At 43.8% G+C, this 16167-nt stretch overlaps 1 protein-coding gene across 7 annotated transcripts in view; it reads left to right on the top strand.

Moving 5' to 3' along the window:
• AJAP1 (adherens junctions associated protein 1) overlaps nucleotides 1–16167 on the top strand; it is a 542737-nt gene that overhangs the window by 440310 nt on the left and 86260 nt on the right. The gene's annotated exons all lie outside the window — the stretch shown is intronic.

The raw sequence follows: 16167 nt of genomic DNA, 5'->3' as shown, positions 1-16167 counted from the left end.
TCACTTGATAATCCAGGCATGGTATGTGAAAACAGCTCCATGGAGTAATCAGTAGTATGGCCTGCGTCATCCTTCAATCTTGGTTGGGGTGAAGGACACAAGGAAAGGTGTGGTTCATGAACATGAGCCTCCAATGACGACTCAGTGCTTTTACTTTTTACAACTGAAGAAGAGGAGGCGATAGAGCTGGAGGCTGAGTCAGCAATGTAAGACAAAACTTTTTCCTGATGCTCTGGCTTTAAAAGCGGTTTGCCAACTCCTAGAAAACTAAGCGTTCGAGGCCTTATGTAGCCAGACGATGACGCAGGCTCAACACCTCCTGCATTCGGTCCTATTTTGCTCTTGCCACTACCATCAGATCCACCACCAACACCATCATTACCAGCTGCCAACCCCCGCCCAATTCCACGGCCTCTTCCACCAGCCTTCCTCATTTTTGGTAGAAATGTAGACAAAATCCAACAAACTATATAGTAATGTAAAACAAGGTACAAGGTGTCTATAGGACAGGGGAGATTTTGAATTTCTGCAGACACTTGTGGACACTGGACACTTTTGGATTGTGTGAGGCCCACTGAATATCTGAGCACTCTGTCACAGGCTCGATGGCACAGCTGTGACCAAAGTGACTAGAGGATAAGGGAGATTTTGAATTTCTGCACACACTTGTGGACACTGGACACTTTTGGATTGTGTGAGGCCCACTGAATATCTGAGCGCTCTGTCACAGGCTCGATGGCACAGCTGTGACCAAAGTGTCTAGAGGATAAGGGAGATTTTGAATTTCAGCAGACACTTGTGGACACTGGACACTTTTGAATTGTGTGAGGCCCAATGAATATCTGAGCGCTATGTGACAGGCTCGATGGCACAGCTGTGACAAAAGTGACGAGAGGATAAGGGAGATTTTGAATTTCTGCAGACACTTGTGGACACTGGACACTTTTGGATTGTGTGAGGCCCACTGATATCTGAGCGCTATGTCACAGGCTCGATGGCACAGCTGTGACAAAAGTGACTAGAGGATAAGTGAGATTTTGAATTTCAGCAGACACTTGTGGACACTGGACACTTTTGAATTGTGTGAGGCCCAATGAATATCTGAGCGCTATGTGACAGGCTCGATGGCACAGCTGTGACAAAAGTGACGAGAGGATAAGGGAGATTTTGAATTTCTGCAGACACTTGTGGACACTGGACACTTTTGGATTGTGTGAGGCCCACTGATATCTGAGCGCTATGTCACAGGCTCGATGGCACAGCTGTGACAAAAGTGACTAGAGGATAAGGGAGATTTTGAATTTCTGCAGACACTTGTGGACACTGGACACTTTTGGATTGTGTGAGGCCCACTGATATCTGAGCACTATGTCACAGGCTCGATGGCACAGCTGTGACAAAAGTGACTAGAGGATAAGTGAGATTTTGAATTTCAGCAGACACTTGTGGACACTGGACACTTTTGGATTGTGTGAGGCCCAATGAATATCTGAGCGCTATGTGACAGGCTCGATGGCACAGCTGTGACAAAAGTGACGAGAGGATAAGGGAGATTTTGAATTTCTGCAGACACTTGTGGACACTGGACACTTCTGGATTGTGTGAGGCCCACTGATATCTGAGCGCTATGTCACAGGCTCGATGGCACAGCCGTGACAAAAGTGACTAGAGGATAAGGGAGATTTTGAATTTCTGCAGACACTTGTGGACACTGGACACTTTTGGATTGTGTGAGGCCCACTGATATCTGAGCGCTATGTCACAGGCTCGATGGCACAGCTGTGACAAAAGTGACTAGAGGATAAGGGAGATTTTGAATTTCAGCAGACACTTGTGGACACTGGACACTTTTGGATTGTGTGAGGCCCACTGAATATCTGAGCGCTCTGTCACAGGCTCGATGGCACAGCTGTGACAAAAGTGACTAGAGGATAAGTGAGATTTTGAATTTCTGCACACACTAGTGGACACTGGACACTTATGGATTGTGTGAGGCCCACTGAATATCACAGCGCTATGTCACAGGCAGAAATTGGCTAGTGTATCACAAACTACAAGGTGTATGTAGAATTGGGCAGAATAGGAATCTCCCTAGAGTGCAGGTCTGTAAGAACGGAACATGTCCTCGTTTTATTCTCACAGAGTGACACACTGATAGCTTCACTGTGGCTGTGATAATAGCCGTTACACGGTACTGTGTGAGGAGCGTACACCGCTGTATGGTGTGAAAAAATGCACGCTCAGTACCTCAGCAGGACAAAAAAAAAAAATTGGGATTGCTTTTAAAAAAGCAGTTTGCGGAGCAGTGGGTAAACAGCAATGCAGGAATGTCAGGAAGCCTTAGAAGGCAGCCCAACAACCAACACCACTGATACACCACTATATAGCCTCCCCTTGCACTGCACACACAGTGACTGGTGTGTTGTACAGGCAAAATCGCTAGCAGCAGAAGCAGTTTTTTTTTCTTCTCAGCAGGACAAAAAAAAAAATTGGGATTGCTTTTAAAAAAGCAGTTTGCGGAGCAGTGGGTAAACAGCAATGCAGGAATGTCAGGAAGCCTTAGAAGGCAGCCCAACAACCAACACCACTGATACACCACTATATAGCCTTCCCTTGCACTGCACACACAGTGACTGGTGTGTTGTACAGGCAAAATCGCTAGCAGCAGAAGCAGTTTTTTTTTCTTCTCAGCAGGACAAAAAAAAAAATTGGGATTGCTTTTAAAAAAGCAGTTTGCGGAGCAGTGGGTAAACAGCAATGCAGGAATGTCAGGAAGCCTTAGAAGGCAGCCCAACAACCAACACCACTGATACACCACTATATAGCCTCCCCTTGCACTGCACACACAGTGACTGGTGTGTTGTACAGGCAAAATCGCTAGCAGCAGAAGCAGTTTATGGTGTCTTCTTCCCTGCCTAACGCTCTCCCTACAAAATCATCAGCAGCAGCAGCTCTCCCTATTCTGAGATCAGCATGAGTAACATGGCGGTCGGCGTGCACGCCCTTTTATACCCCCTGTGACGCCCCCCAAAGCAAGCCAATCACTTGCATGCCCTTCTGAAAGATGGTGGTGACCCGTGCCTATGTCATCACGTTGCCCACAGTGTTCGTGGATCCTGATTGGCTGAAAAAGAGCGCAAAACAAACTTTTGAAATGCGACTTTGGCGCGTAAGTCGCCGACCTCGTGGCCGACCTCATCTTAGGGTCGGGTTTCGTTTCATGAAACCCGACTTTGCCAAAAGTCGGCGACTTTTGACATTTTTCGACCCGTTTCGCTCAACTCTAATCAGGGGCTCTGCAAATGTAACATGATGCCCGCAGAACATTCCATCAAAGTCAGCATCTCAAAATGTCACTACTTCCCTTCCGAGCCCCGACATGTGCCCAAACAGTGGTTCCCCCCACATATGGGATACCAGCGTACTCTGGACAAACTGGACAACAACCTTTGGGGTCCAATTTCTCCTGTTACCCTTGTGAAAATAAAAAATTGCGCCCTAAAAAATAATTTTTTGAGGAAAAAAATTATTTTTTATTTTCATGGCTCTGCGTTATAAACTTTTGTGAAGCACTTGGGGGTTGAAAGTGCTCACTATGCATCTAGATAAGTTCCTTAGGGGGTCTAGTTTCCATAATGGGGTCATTTGTGGGGGAGCTCCAATGTTTAGGCACACAGGGGCTCTCCAAACACGACATGGTGTCCGCTAATGATTAGAAGTAATTTGCATTTCAAAAAGTCAAATGGCGTTCCTTCCCTTCTGATCCCTGCCATGTGCCCAAACAGTGGTTCCCCCCCACATATGGGGTACCAGCGTACTCAAGAGAAACTGGACAACAACTTTTGTGGTCCAATTTCTCCTGTTAGCCTTGTGGAAATTAAAAATAGTGTGCTAAAAATCATTTTTGAGGAAAAAAAATATTTTTTATTTTCACTGCTCAGTGTTATAAACTTTTGTGAAGCACTTGGGGGTTCAAAGTGCTCACTACACATCTAGATAAGTTCCTTAGGAGGTCTAGTTTCCAAAATGGGGTCACTTGTGGGGGAGCTCCAATGTTTAGATACACAGGGGCTCTCCAAATGCAACATGGTGTCCAATAACGATTAGAGCTAATTTTCCATTCAAAAGGTCAAATGGTGCTCCTTCCCTTCTGGACCCTGCCGTGCGCTCAAACAGTGGTTTATGACCACATATGAGGTATCGGTGTACTCAGGAGAAATTTTTTAACAAATTTTAGGATCCATTTTATCCTGCTGCCCATGTGAAAATGAAAAAACTGAGGCTAAAAGAAAATTTTTGTGAAAAAAAGTACTTTTTTTTTTACAGATCAATTTGTGAAATACCTGGGGGTTAAAAGTGATCACTATGCATCTAGATAAGTTCCTTGGGGGGTCTAGTTTCCAAAATGGGGTCACTTGTGGAGGAGCTCCAATGTTTATGCACACAGGGGCTCTCCAAACGTGACATGGCAACCGCTAAATATTCCAGCATATTTTCCATTCAAAAAGTCAAATGGTACTCCTTCCCTTCTGAGCCCTGCCGTGCGCCCAAACAGTGGTTTATGACCACATATGAGGTATTGGTGTACTCAGGAGAAATTGCCCAACAATTTTTAGGATCCATTTTATCCTGTTGCCCATGTGAAAATGAAAAAATTGATGCTAAAAGAAAATTTTCTGTTGGAAAAATTAAAATGTCCATTTTTTCTTTCCACGTTGCTTTAGTTCCTGTGAAACACCTGAAGAGTTAATAATCTTCTTGAATGTAGTTTTGAGTAGCTTGAGAGGTGCAGTTTTTAGAATGGTGTCACTTTGGGTATTTTCTGCCATATAGACCCCTCAAAGTGACTTCAAATGTGAGGTGGTCCCTAAAAAAAATGGCTTTGTAAATTTTATTGTAAAAATGAGAAATCGCTGGTCAACTTTTAACCCTTATATCTTCCTAACAAAAAAATATTTTGTTTCCAAAATTGTGCTGATGTAAAGTAGACATGTGGGAAATGTTATTTAGTAACTATTTTCTGTCACATAACTCTGGTTTAACAGAAAATAAATTCAAAATTTGAAAATTGCGAAATTTTCTAAATTTTCGCCAAATTTCTGATTTTTTCACAAATAAATGCAAGAATTATCGACCTAAATTTACCACTAACATGAAGCCCAATATGTCAGGAAAAAAACAATCTCAGAATCGCTAGGATCCGTTGAAGCGCTCCTGAGTTATTACCTTATAAAGGGACACTGGTCAGAATTGCAAAAAATGGCCTGGTCATTAAGGTCAAAATAGGCTTGGTCATGAAGGGGTTAAATGCGCCAAATCTGGCACTTAGCCTTGTTGTTCCTACTTCCCCTCTGATGGGGCCAAGTGGGGTAACATGGTTGGGGTTTATGTGGCCTTTGTATTGTCAGATGACATCAAGCCCAAAGGTTAGTATTAGAGAGGCTTCTATAAGACACTTACTCCTTACAACACACAGCAAGAATAAAATCCTATATTTGAAATAACCAACACCATGTTTTACACATTTATTTAAAAATAAAAAACAAATTTATACTCACCTTACGCTTAATCAATTGAAGCCCTTGTCCCCTGTAAAAAAAATTTAAAAAAATTAAATAGCCATATCTTTCACCTGTCTGAAGTAAAGATTGGCAATACTGTCCCCCCCCGAACTCCATCTCTGCGACAACTGGTTTACAATCTGAACGGTGGCATGATGCATCCGTGCAGGCTGAACACCATGAAACAAGAATGTGCTGCAAGCAGTGATGTCATGGAGGTTATCATAGAGGTTATCGCAGGTCACTGAAGGTGCATTCCCTGGCTCACTTCACTGTGAGCAGCCCGATGAACTCACAGTGCTCACAGTGATCTCATTGAGGTTACTACAGTTCATCATCCAAGCTCACAGTGAAGTGAGCCAGTGAACTGCTTGTCACTGAAGCTGCGCTCGCAGCACATCATTGTTTCATTGTTTTCAGCCTGGATGGTCACATCATGCCACCATTCAGGTTGTAAACCAGTTATTGCGAGGTGGATTACAGCATGGGACAGTATAGCTAATCTTCACTGTGGACACGTGAGGGAAATGGTTGTTTAATACGTTTTGTTTTTTTACAAGGGACAAGGGCTTCAATGTATTAGGTGTAAGGTGAGTAATATGGCTGTCATTTATTTTCTGACTTACAGGAGACAAGGGCTTCAATGGAATAGGCATAAGGTGAGTATAACTTTGATTTTTATTTTGAAATAAATGTGTAAAATAAGGTGTTGATTTTTATTTCAAATAAAAGATTTTCTTTTTGCTTTGTGTTTATTTCCAAACTTACATGTCATTAGTAATGTGTGCTAAAAGTGTGTGCCCATTTCAGGAGGCCCTATTTCCTAATCAAATCGATTAGGGTAAAAACTGTGTTTCTGTGAGGAATCAGAAGGCCAGATTTCCACTTAAAAATCGTTAGGCCTAATATAGAGATTCAGCCAGGAGTCCCTATTTGCTAATCCAAATCGTTTGGGATAAAACTATGTTGCACTGAGGAATCAGATGGCCACATTTCCTTCTAAAAATTGTCAGCCTTAGTATAGAGATTCAGCCAGGAGGCCAAATTTGCAAATCCAAATTGTTAGAGATAAAAATGTGCTGCTCTGAGGAATCAGGAGGTCACATTTCTTCTTAAAAATTGTTAGGCCTAAATTAGGGGTTCAGCCATGAGTCCCTATTTGCTAATACAAATCGTTTGGGATAAAAATGTGTGGAAATGAGGAATCAGAAGGCCACATTTCCTCTTTAAAAACACTCAAGGCCTAATAGTAGGGTTCTGCCAGGAGGCCCTATTTGCTAGTCCAAATCATTTGGGATAAAACTGTGTTGCACTGAGGAATCAGAAGGCCACAATTCCTTTTAAAAATTGTCAGCCTTAGTAAAGGGGTTCAGCCAGGAGAACAAATTTGCTAATCCAAATTGTTTGAGATAAAACTGTGCTGCTCTGAGGAATCAGGAGGACACATTTCCTTTTAAAAATCATTAGGCCTAATATAGGGGTTCAGCCAGGAGACTGTATTTGCTAATCCAAATTGTTTGTGATAAAACTGTGTTGCACTGAGGAATCAAGAGACCACATTTCCTCTAAAAAATCATTAGGCCTTTTCTTTGGAAAGGTACGCCTTGTAGCTGAGGCTCAGAAAGAACATGTGCTCCTGTGGACTGCCTCAAGTGGCCTCTACTCCTCTTCCTCCACCTTAACATCACACACAGTACGATCCTCAGAGGTAGCACCCCAATCACCCTTGTTTCCCTCCTCATCACAAATTTCAAAACACCCAACTGACTGTGGGGAACTACAGATGGGCCATTCAGCAGAGCTGTTCACACATTCTATTCCTTTGGCATCAGAGGTCTGCCCCAAAGTTTCACAAAATCAAGAGGAGGAAAGCATCTGCATCATGCCCAAAATGTTTTCATGCTGGATCCGGGACTGAGCGAAGTAGGGTCCAAGCAGAATCTAGACCCTCATCCCGTACGTTAACCACCGGGGTAGAGGTGATCCTGATGAGACTCAGATACCAGTGGCTTACACGGACTGTGGTGTCAGGGCAGGAAGAGGAAGAGAGTGATTCTCAAGGTGAGGAGTGTGAGAACAGTGAGAATGATGATGAGTCTGTAGATCCAACTTGGTGTGAACCAAGAGGTACGGAGCTGAGTAGCTCCACAAAGGAGGTGGAGGAATGTGAGGAGGTTACGTTGCAGCTTCCAGCACACACACGGTCTGATGGAAATATGACAAGCACTGCATCCACAGCCACTGGGTGCAATTCTGCAGTTCGCAGGGGCAGGATGGGTTGCCTTAAGACCGCAGAGGATGACCCAACTTACGTTATCTGTCAAATTTGCAAAAAAAATCTCAGTAGAGGCAAAAATTGCAATAATTTGACAACTACAACCTAACTGGCACATATGCGATCAACATGCCTTATCCCGGGAATCTCACGGCACTATAATCCAGACTAGCGGGCCTCGCTAACCACCGGTAATTCCTTGAACCACATCTGCTATTTCTTCCTTCTCCATTACCATGCCTAGTGTTCTCAAGCAGGTCTCCAGCCGCAGAAACTCCACTTGTTTACCCCCTTACAGTTGTGGTGAGTGAGAACCCATCAGCTGTTATGAAAGAGTACATTCCTGCTGTTTTTGTGCCACCGAAAACAACAAAACTTTTTCAATCCACCAAAACATCGCCTGCACCTCACTCACAGTCCAGCAGTTTGTTGTGTACACCCTACTCCTCCCTCTCTCAGCACAGCCGCCAGCCCTTGGTACCGCAGTTGTGGTCACGTAAAAGAATGTTTTCTCCTTCACATGGCAAAGCTATGAGCTTGAACTCCACCATCATCAATATGTTGGCCATGGAAATGCTGCCATCCACCTACCAGTACCAGTTGCCCAGTTGCCATTACTTTTCTATGAATGCTCTGCCTGCACTACACCAGCATGTCACAGACAACATCACCCGTTCCCTGAAAAAAATCTATGTATGCCAGGGTGCATTTCACCACTGACTCCTGGATGAGCAAACTTGGACAGGGGCATTACATCTTGCTGACTGGGCACTGGGTGACTCTGGTGGATGTAGTGGCTGGAGGTCAAGAGGCTGCTCCACAAGTCTTAGAATCCCAAAGGTTTGCCAAACAAACCTTTGTATGTAACACTTCCTCCACTGCCTCTGGATCCTCCACCTTCTCTGGGACCTCCACCTGTGCCCTCATTCCCTCCCTTAATGAGACACGCATTCCAACAGTACAGAGAGAATCCCCCCCCCACTTCGATACTGCGCAGCCAGGATCACCGCAATCAAGCAGCGTTAAAATTAATATGCCTTGGAGAGCGCAGTCAAAATATTTAAATTGTTTAACCCTCCGTCAGGCGCAATATAGATTCTCCTCAGTTCATGCGCAATGTGCCTGACAAGCACAGGTCAGAAAACCACCTATAGTAGCTACATATTTCAATTTCAGGACTATAGTAGTCAGTGACCTTCATAGGAATGTATTAAAAGAGATTACACCAAATCAGATGCAAAAAAAAACATTTATTAACCATAAACTTATTAAAACTAAAAGTACCACTTTTCGGTAGTACCGCCAAATAGGCTCCAGTTGTCTTTACTTAACTATTGCTTAAATATAAAATTATGGAAAAAAACTGAAAGGATATTGCACTTAGATGTTACTTAATTATTTTCTACTCATCTTCAGTGGTTTCAATTGCAGCAGAAGCAGCACAGGTACACTTAGAAAAGCAAGGCTGGCAGACGAAAGTTGCATGGGAAAGGCAGATTGATTCTTTACATATTTTGCAGTCATATTTAGAAAGCCTTCTGAAACCAGATACAAATGAGCAGGTAGTACAACTGCATCTTTTAGAAGGTGGTAGAGTCGGTGTTTGTTCTGGAACGTCCTTGGGACGTCCTTTGTATTTTTATCTTTGCCCAAATAATAAGCTAGATCTGTGTCTGTTTCCTCTGTATCAGTGTCATCACCATCCTGCTCTGTTCCAGAATCAGTGTTACATTCTGCTACCTCATCTTCAGATGAAATGTCACTAGATTCCTCTAAATCCTCAGTTACTGCTGGTTCTTCCTCATCAACTTCTAACAAAACAATCTTCATTTCTTCTAAATGAAGGGGTTTAGATGAATCATACTGTTTTCTGGCCATTGCAGCAGAAAATCTGAAGCAAGAGAGAAAGAGTATGTGTTAGGGCGCAATGTGCCTTAGAAGCCACCCTCCTTTTGTCTAAGAAAACAGTACTTATGTACACTAACTTAGCATTAATCCTTCATAAAACAAGCTAAATACACAATCGTGATGAATAAAAAAAGAAAATACTAACCTTTCAATTTGTGTTGAAATTAGGCGCAATGTGCCTGAGAAGCCAAAGTGTTGATATCTGCTCACTAGAAGGTCTGCTGAGTCACTGTGATATCAGGGTTCACAGAGCCTGTAGAGTCAGGAGATAACTAGGAGGGGTGGGGTTTTCTGATAAGTGGGCAAGGAGAGAGAAGTGAAACTAATTACTGTGTGCCTGTCAGATCTATTGCGCCTGACGGAGGGTTAAACTATTTTTTCAAATCTGTTTATTTCATTCAACTTTCATAACTGACTAGTATTACTATTGGCATTTTATTACATGGAAAAGTCTTTCACGAAGCTGTCTTCCCATTTTCTTGTTTTAAAGTGTTATTCAAATACTATAAATGCATAGTACTGCAGAACATATTGCTGCTTTATAATAACGTAATTTCATAGGTGGGTATGAGAAAGAGACAGATTAGATTGAATATAGATGGAAAGATTGATAGATAGTATTGATGAGCGAGTATATTCATTGCTCGAGTTGCCCCGAGCATGCTCTAGTGTCCTCTGAGTATTTAGGCGTGTTTGGAGATTTAGTTTCTGTCGATGCAGCTGCATGATTTATGGCTGCTGGACAGGCTGAATACATGTGAGGAATGCCTGTTTGTTAGGGAATTCCCACGTGTATTCAGGCTGTCCAACAGCCATAAATCATGCAGCTGAGGCGACAGAAACTAAATATCCAAGCTCGCCAAAATACTCAGAGATCACCCGAGCATACTCGAGGAAACCCAAGCAACAAGTATACTCGCTCATCATGATAGATAGATAGATAGATAGATAGTAGCTAGATTGATAGATAGATGCATAGATATATATGAGATACTTAGATAAAAAATGCTAGTAGCACTCCAATAATAGTGCACATTTCTGGACTTTATTGATCCGCTTTTTATGTCTTAGATCATGTCAAAATGATTTTTTTTTACATCATAAAGGTTGTTCACTACATGTGTAAAGGGGTGACTAGTCGGGTCAAGCCCTCCTCCTTCTTGTGCGTTGTGTATGTGTACCATAAGATGTTACGTATGTAAAGATCTTTAATCATAGGGATTAAAGATAGGGACAGGTAGTCGAGTAGTTAGGCCTAGACTGTAGGATAGTATTGGGTTTGTAGTATTCGGGACACTAGGGGGCACTCTAGTGTATAAATAGGGGATAATAATAGATAAATATAGAGGACCAATGGGGGTCCTGTGGGTGGAGTTCAGGAAGTTACATGGGAAGATAGTTCAGTGAGAAGCATGGGAAGGTCTGGAGAAGAAGTGTGCTTCGGTTAGGAAGAAATAGGAAAGGCATCTGGAACAAATCTTTTGATAGTATCACGGGTCACCTCCCGCAGCGTTCAGGGACCTACGGTCCATACAATAATTGCAAGTGGCAGCTGGATATTCGCTCATGATGAGGAATAGGAGCAGGGAGCACTTGGAGATAGCTAGTCGGAAGATTCGGGAAGCTTTGGGCTTGGACACCAGGATGCAGGACGGGAAGCAAACGGGACAGACCAGGGAGAGTACAGGAGAAGAGAAACTGATGTACAAGGAAAATGGTTGGACTGTAATTACCTTGAAGAAATCTGACCCCAGTAAAGTTTATTTAGAAAAGTACCAGGACTCTTAGCATCTTTGCATGTGCGTACAAGGACCTGAGGTGCCACAGACTGAGAAGATCCCCGGGCAGCAGGTGGGAGCAGCACTGCACACACATAGTATGCCACAAGAAGATCACCCTAATTTTATAGTGATGGAGCGTCCGGGTGTGGAAGTGTTAAAGCCCCTCGCCACAGCAACCACCCGGGCGCCCATTACAAAGTGGCGCTGTGAGCAGGGTGAAGAATTTCTGCAGAAAGAAGAAGGGAACCCCAGTACAGAAAAGATGGCGGTCGTGAGTACTCTGAAGGCAGAAATTGGCACGGAGGCTGGCGATAGCTCCGCCCATCGTGGGCATCACAGACTCTATCTGGTGCTAAAATCTGGCTGGCCGGGTGGAGCCCTTCTGCCGTCGTACCTCCTCTCCTAAGCAGAGCCCGCCAGCGGTGGGCGTGGCGCTGGAAAAAGAAGTTGGGCCTCCTAGAGCAGATCCCTGAGGAGGAGAGAACCGAAGATGTGAAGGAGAGGTGGCCGGAGCCAGCTCCACCCTGGCCCGGGAAGGGCCAGGAAGCAGGACCCTGCGTGGCTAAGTGTACGGTGCCATTGCAGGAGCAGACAGCGGTGGAAAAGATGTCTCACTCCTGTGTGCAGGCCTGCGGCGGCATCGGCCGCATTGAATGGAAGTGGCAGAAAGATCAGGAGCGGGCTCACCCCTGACGCTTATGGGGAGTCTGTGAGCTAGGAGGATTGGATGACTGGGGCGGCTACCCCATGGAAATTGATGGACAGTTCTGGCGGCTGCCAGGTACTGAGCGGCAGAGACGGAGCACCAAGATGGCAACCGGAGGCCGGAGCCTGACCCGGAGAAGGGTTGCAGCGCTTGGCCAGAAGGAGAAGCGGGATCGGAGAGCTCGTCCCTACGGGACTTGAGCTTTGAAGACCCGGAGGATGCACCGATGCCATCCACGGAGCGGGAGGCGTCACCGGAAGCAGAAGTGAGTGCTGCAGCGTTCTCCCTTCCCGACCCCACGTCAGAGTCTAACCTGGCCATGGATTTCCCCTCTTCTGCCCTGGAGCCCCAACACCCGTCTGGAGGAAGGAGAGTGAAAAAACTGCTCCTTTTGCAAGTAAGAATTTGTGCTGGTTGCACCATTGATGTTGTGGGACTGTTCTGTGTCCCTGAGGGCAGGAGCCCTAGAAGTAAACAGATTATGTCTGGAGCAACGTTAATTAAGGACTTTTTGAGTTCTGCGGTTTGGAGCCCGGATGTGCAAACGGTCAAGTGGCCGTGGTTACAGAAGTTTTGGCAGCCAGACTGGCTGCAGTAGAAGAAAAATATGGTGAATTTTTGTTTTTCCCCCTTCCAAGTTTTGTTGCGCTCGTTGCGCTTCCCCTGCTGGTTTACGGGACTAGAACCCTTATATGGTTAACCACCATGGCTGCATGAAGTCCTGGAGCTCTCAAAGAAGGGAGGGGGAAAAAACACCGGATTGCTGAAGGACCCAAAGGGTCAGGAACTGAAAGAAAAGTTGCTATCAGAGTGGTCCTCTGGACCTGAATGGAGAGACCCAGTGGGTCAGGACTGTGTAGATTATCATCATGTGGTCCACCGGACCTGAAGGAAGTAATGACCTGAAGGGTCAAGAAGATGAGTATTGTTGTCAAGTGGTCCTCCGGATCTGTGTGAAGTAGACGATGACCTGAATGGATCAGGTTGAAAAGTGGACTCATGGCTGACCTTCTGGGTCAGGATGGAAGCTAAAGTTGTCGTGTGGCCATTTCTGTGTCCTGTGTCTGGCTACCTAGAGCAGGAAGGGACTCAGTGGCTGCAGGAAAATCGTGTTTGTTCCGGAGCAAAGGAACTTGGGGTGCCACAGACTGAGAAGTTCCCCAGGCAGCAGGTGGGAGCAGCACCGCACACACATAGTATGTCACAAGAAGATCACCCTAATTTTATAGTGACTGAGCCTCCGGGTGTGGAAGTGTTAAAGCCCCTCGCCACAGCAACCACCCGGGCGCCCGTTACACATGAACAACGTCTTCTCATTCCCCATGTTTTGTCTCGTTAACATTACAGAGCTTTACTCAACTCCCGTGCTGGCATCGTTCTATTAATGTCGGCACTCGCTCTCCCGTTATGCCACGCGAGCCATCCACCCAATCAGAGCCCTTCCCTGCCTTTAGACATGTAAGTTATGAGGCAGCTCACATTTCCTGTGGATTAGTTATATGTCCCAAAGAGGAGACCGTACATCTGGAGCTGATTGAGTGTAGGGCTTACGTGACATAACAACCTCAGGTGAGCCACGGGAGATCGAGTGCCAACACTGTTTGAATGGCACAGGCGTGGAAAGTGAATAAAAGCTTTTTGATTTAAACAGGGGCTAACATGGAAAATAAGAAGGGGTTTCCAAGTAGTGGACAATCCCTTTAATGATGATTAATTATGTATTCAATTGTTGCATATTTTAATATATGGCTTGTGCACTTGTCTAGCTGCTTGAGAAAGATTCACACTATGAATCAAAACGTCACCATATGAGCTAAGAAAGTCCAGTAATTTTCACTATTTTTGGAGTGCTGCTTCCATTTTTATATATCTGATACTCAGGTCGGGTTATTGTCTGGGAAACTCTGCAGCCTCATTTATTTTTTCATATATGGCTGGTACTGCTTTAATTTTATCATTTTTTCTGTTTTTTTCTCTCATTTCATATATATATATATATATATATATATATATATAAATATATAGATAAACTTTACCAACACTAGATTTTATTAACAATATCTATTTTAAAACTTAGCAAAAACACCATCATTTTAGTCCTACTAGTCACAGTTGAGTTACTGGACACAATTCAAGTAGAATGACTTTTGCTTTTCTATAAATCAACTGAATAGATTTATTAGATGTTGCCACAACAGGAAGAGCTGCTGTCCCAGAATGCCATAAAATATCTGAAGACCATTTTGAAATAGATAGTTTTACTGTTCAGCCAACATCTCTGAAGAAGGAAAGGAGGAGACGCAGTGTGTGTGATTGCTTCAAAAATGAACTTTTGTTTTTTCAGTTTCATGTCCAAGGGATAGTCATCTGCTTCTGCAGTTAGACATCTTCGAACTGCAGAATTCCAAAAAAGATCACATTCTTAGGTTATAAATCAATTTCTACTTCTTCAGAAAAACATTACTCTTGTTTTCATCTCCTAATGATGCCTATGTATAACCTATAGCCTGGACCACACTATTGAACCAATTACTGTAGTGTGAATCCAAAAATTACCAAAAAATCCCCAAAAATTTAATATTAAATATTCTCCACTTGATGCTCCGAAAATCCCAAAATGCATGCGGTCTGTCCAATTTTTTTAGGGATATGTTCACTGCTTCTTTTAAAATTAAGACTACAAAGCAAAATCATATTTGTCATACATTACTCCTTGCTTTTACTTTTGTTCCCCTGCAAATAGAATACTTGTATGCAACAGCAGCAGAGACAATGAGGAGACAGTCGTACTTAACAAAAACTATTTATTTGTCTAACACACAAAGAGAATATATATATATATATCAAGAAAAAAGGGCAACACTACCAAAATAATACAGCAGGTGCAAAACGTATTCAGCAGTGTCCAAACAGCCAAAATGACAAAAGGAAAAAAATAGGCAGCATTCAAATTAAATGTGAAAAAAGTGGACACTTTACTGATCCTCAGATGGCAACGTTTCAACGGTGACCCGTCTTTGCTTGACAAAGACGGGTCACCGTTGAAACGTTGCCATCTGAGGATCAGTAAAGTGTCCACTTTTTTCACATTTAATTTGAGTGCTGCCTATTTTTTTTCCTTATATATATATGCACTATATTGCAGGCAACAGAAACAGGGTTAATACAGTATATTATGACACAATAGTATGACTAAATACAATATCTATGCAATGTTCTATTACATATACTGCTCTTGTTTTCCAGCAGTTAAACAACTGTTAATCCCTTTATGTCTCAACTTAACGGGCGTCACTCTTAGCACTAGGCCCATTGATGTTGTGGCCGTGGTCTCTGTAAAAACCTCTGACTGTTACACTGGCCCTAGCAGGATTCACTGGTATTTCCCGCTTGGCCACAAGTCCTAGATATGAGTCACTTGGGTGTACACAGTGTGCTCATTTCGCTGGACATCTCCATTCCCTGAACATGGCCCTGACTCAAACCCTGTACCGTACATCTTTGCTGGAAGTAATGGTCCACAGGAACGGTCCTCTACTACAGCTGGATCATCTCCTGATCTTGGTTCTGATCTGGTCACAGTCTTCTACCTGCGCTGCTTACGGTCTTCTACTGGTGCTGCTTATGGTCCTCTACTGGCGTTGCTTATGGTCTTCTACTGGCACTGCTTATGGACCTCTACTGGCACTATTTACGGTCTTCTACGGCACTGCTTATGGTCCTCTACTGGCACTGCTTATGGTCTTCTACTGACACTGATTATGTTTTTCTACTGGCTCTGCTTGCAGTCTTCTACTGACACAGAGCATGGGTCTATCTCACAGCTCAGGCCTTTTCCATTATCTAATCACTCTTGGACCCTTCTGTGGCGATGGTGGTTGTAAGCCACCTTACAGTCACATGACCTTTCCTGGATAAGGTTCTGGCGCCACCTCC

Source organism: Dendrobates tinctorius, unplaced genomic scaffold, assembly GCF_039654945.1.
Source record: "Dendrobates tinctorius isolate UK_male_01 unplaced genomic scaffold, ASM3965494v1 ptg000326l, whole genome shotgun sequence".
NCBI lineage: Eukaryota > Metazoa > Chordata > Amphibia > Anura > Dendrobatidae > Dendrobates > Dendrobates tinctorius.
Note: the sequence above shows the minus strand (reverse complement) of the source record. Positions and strands in the feature narration are given on the sequence as shown.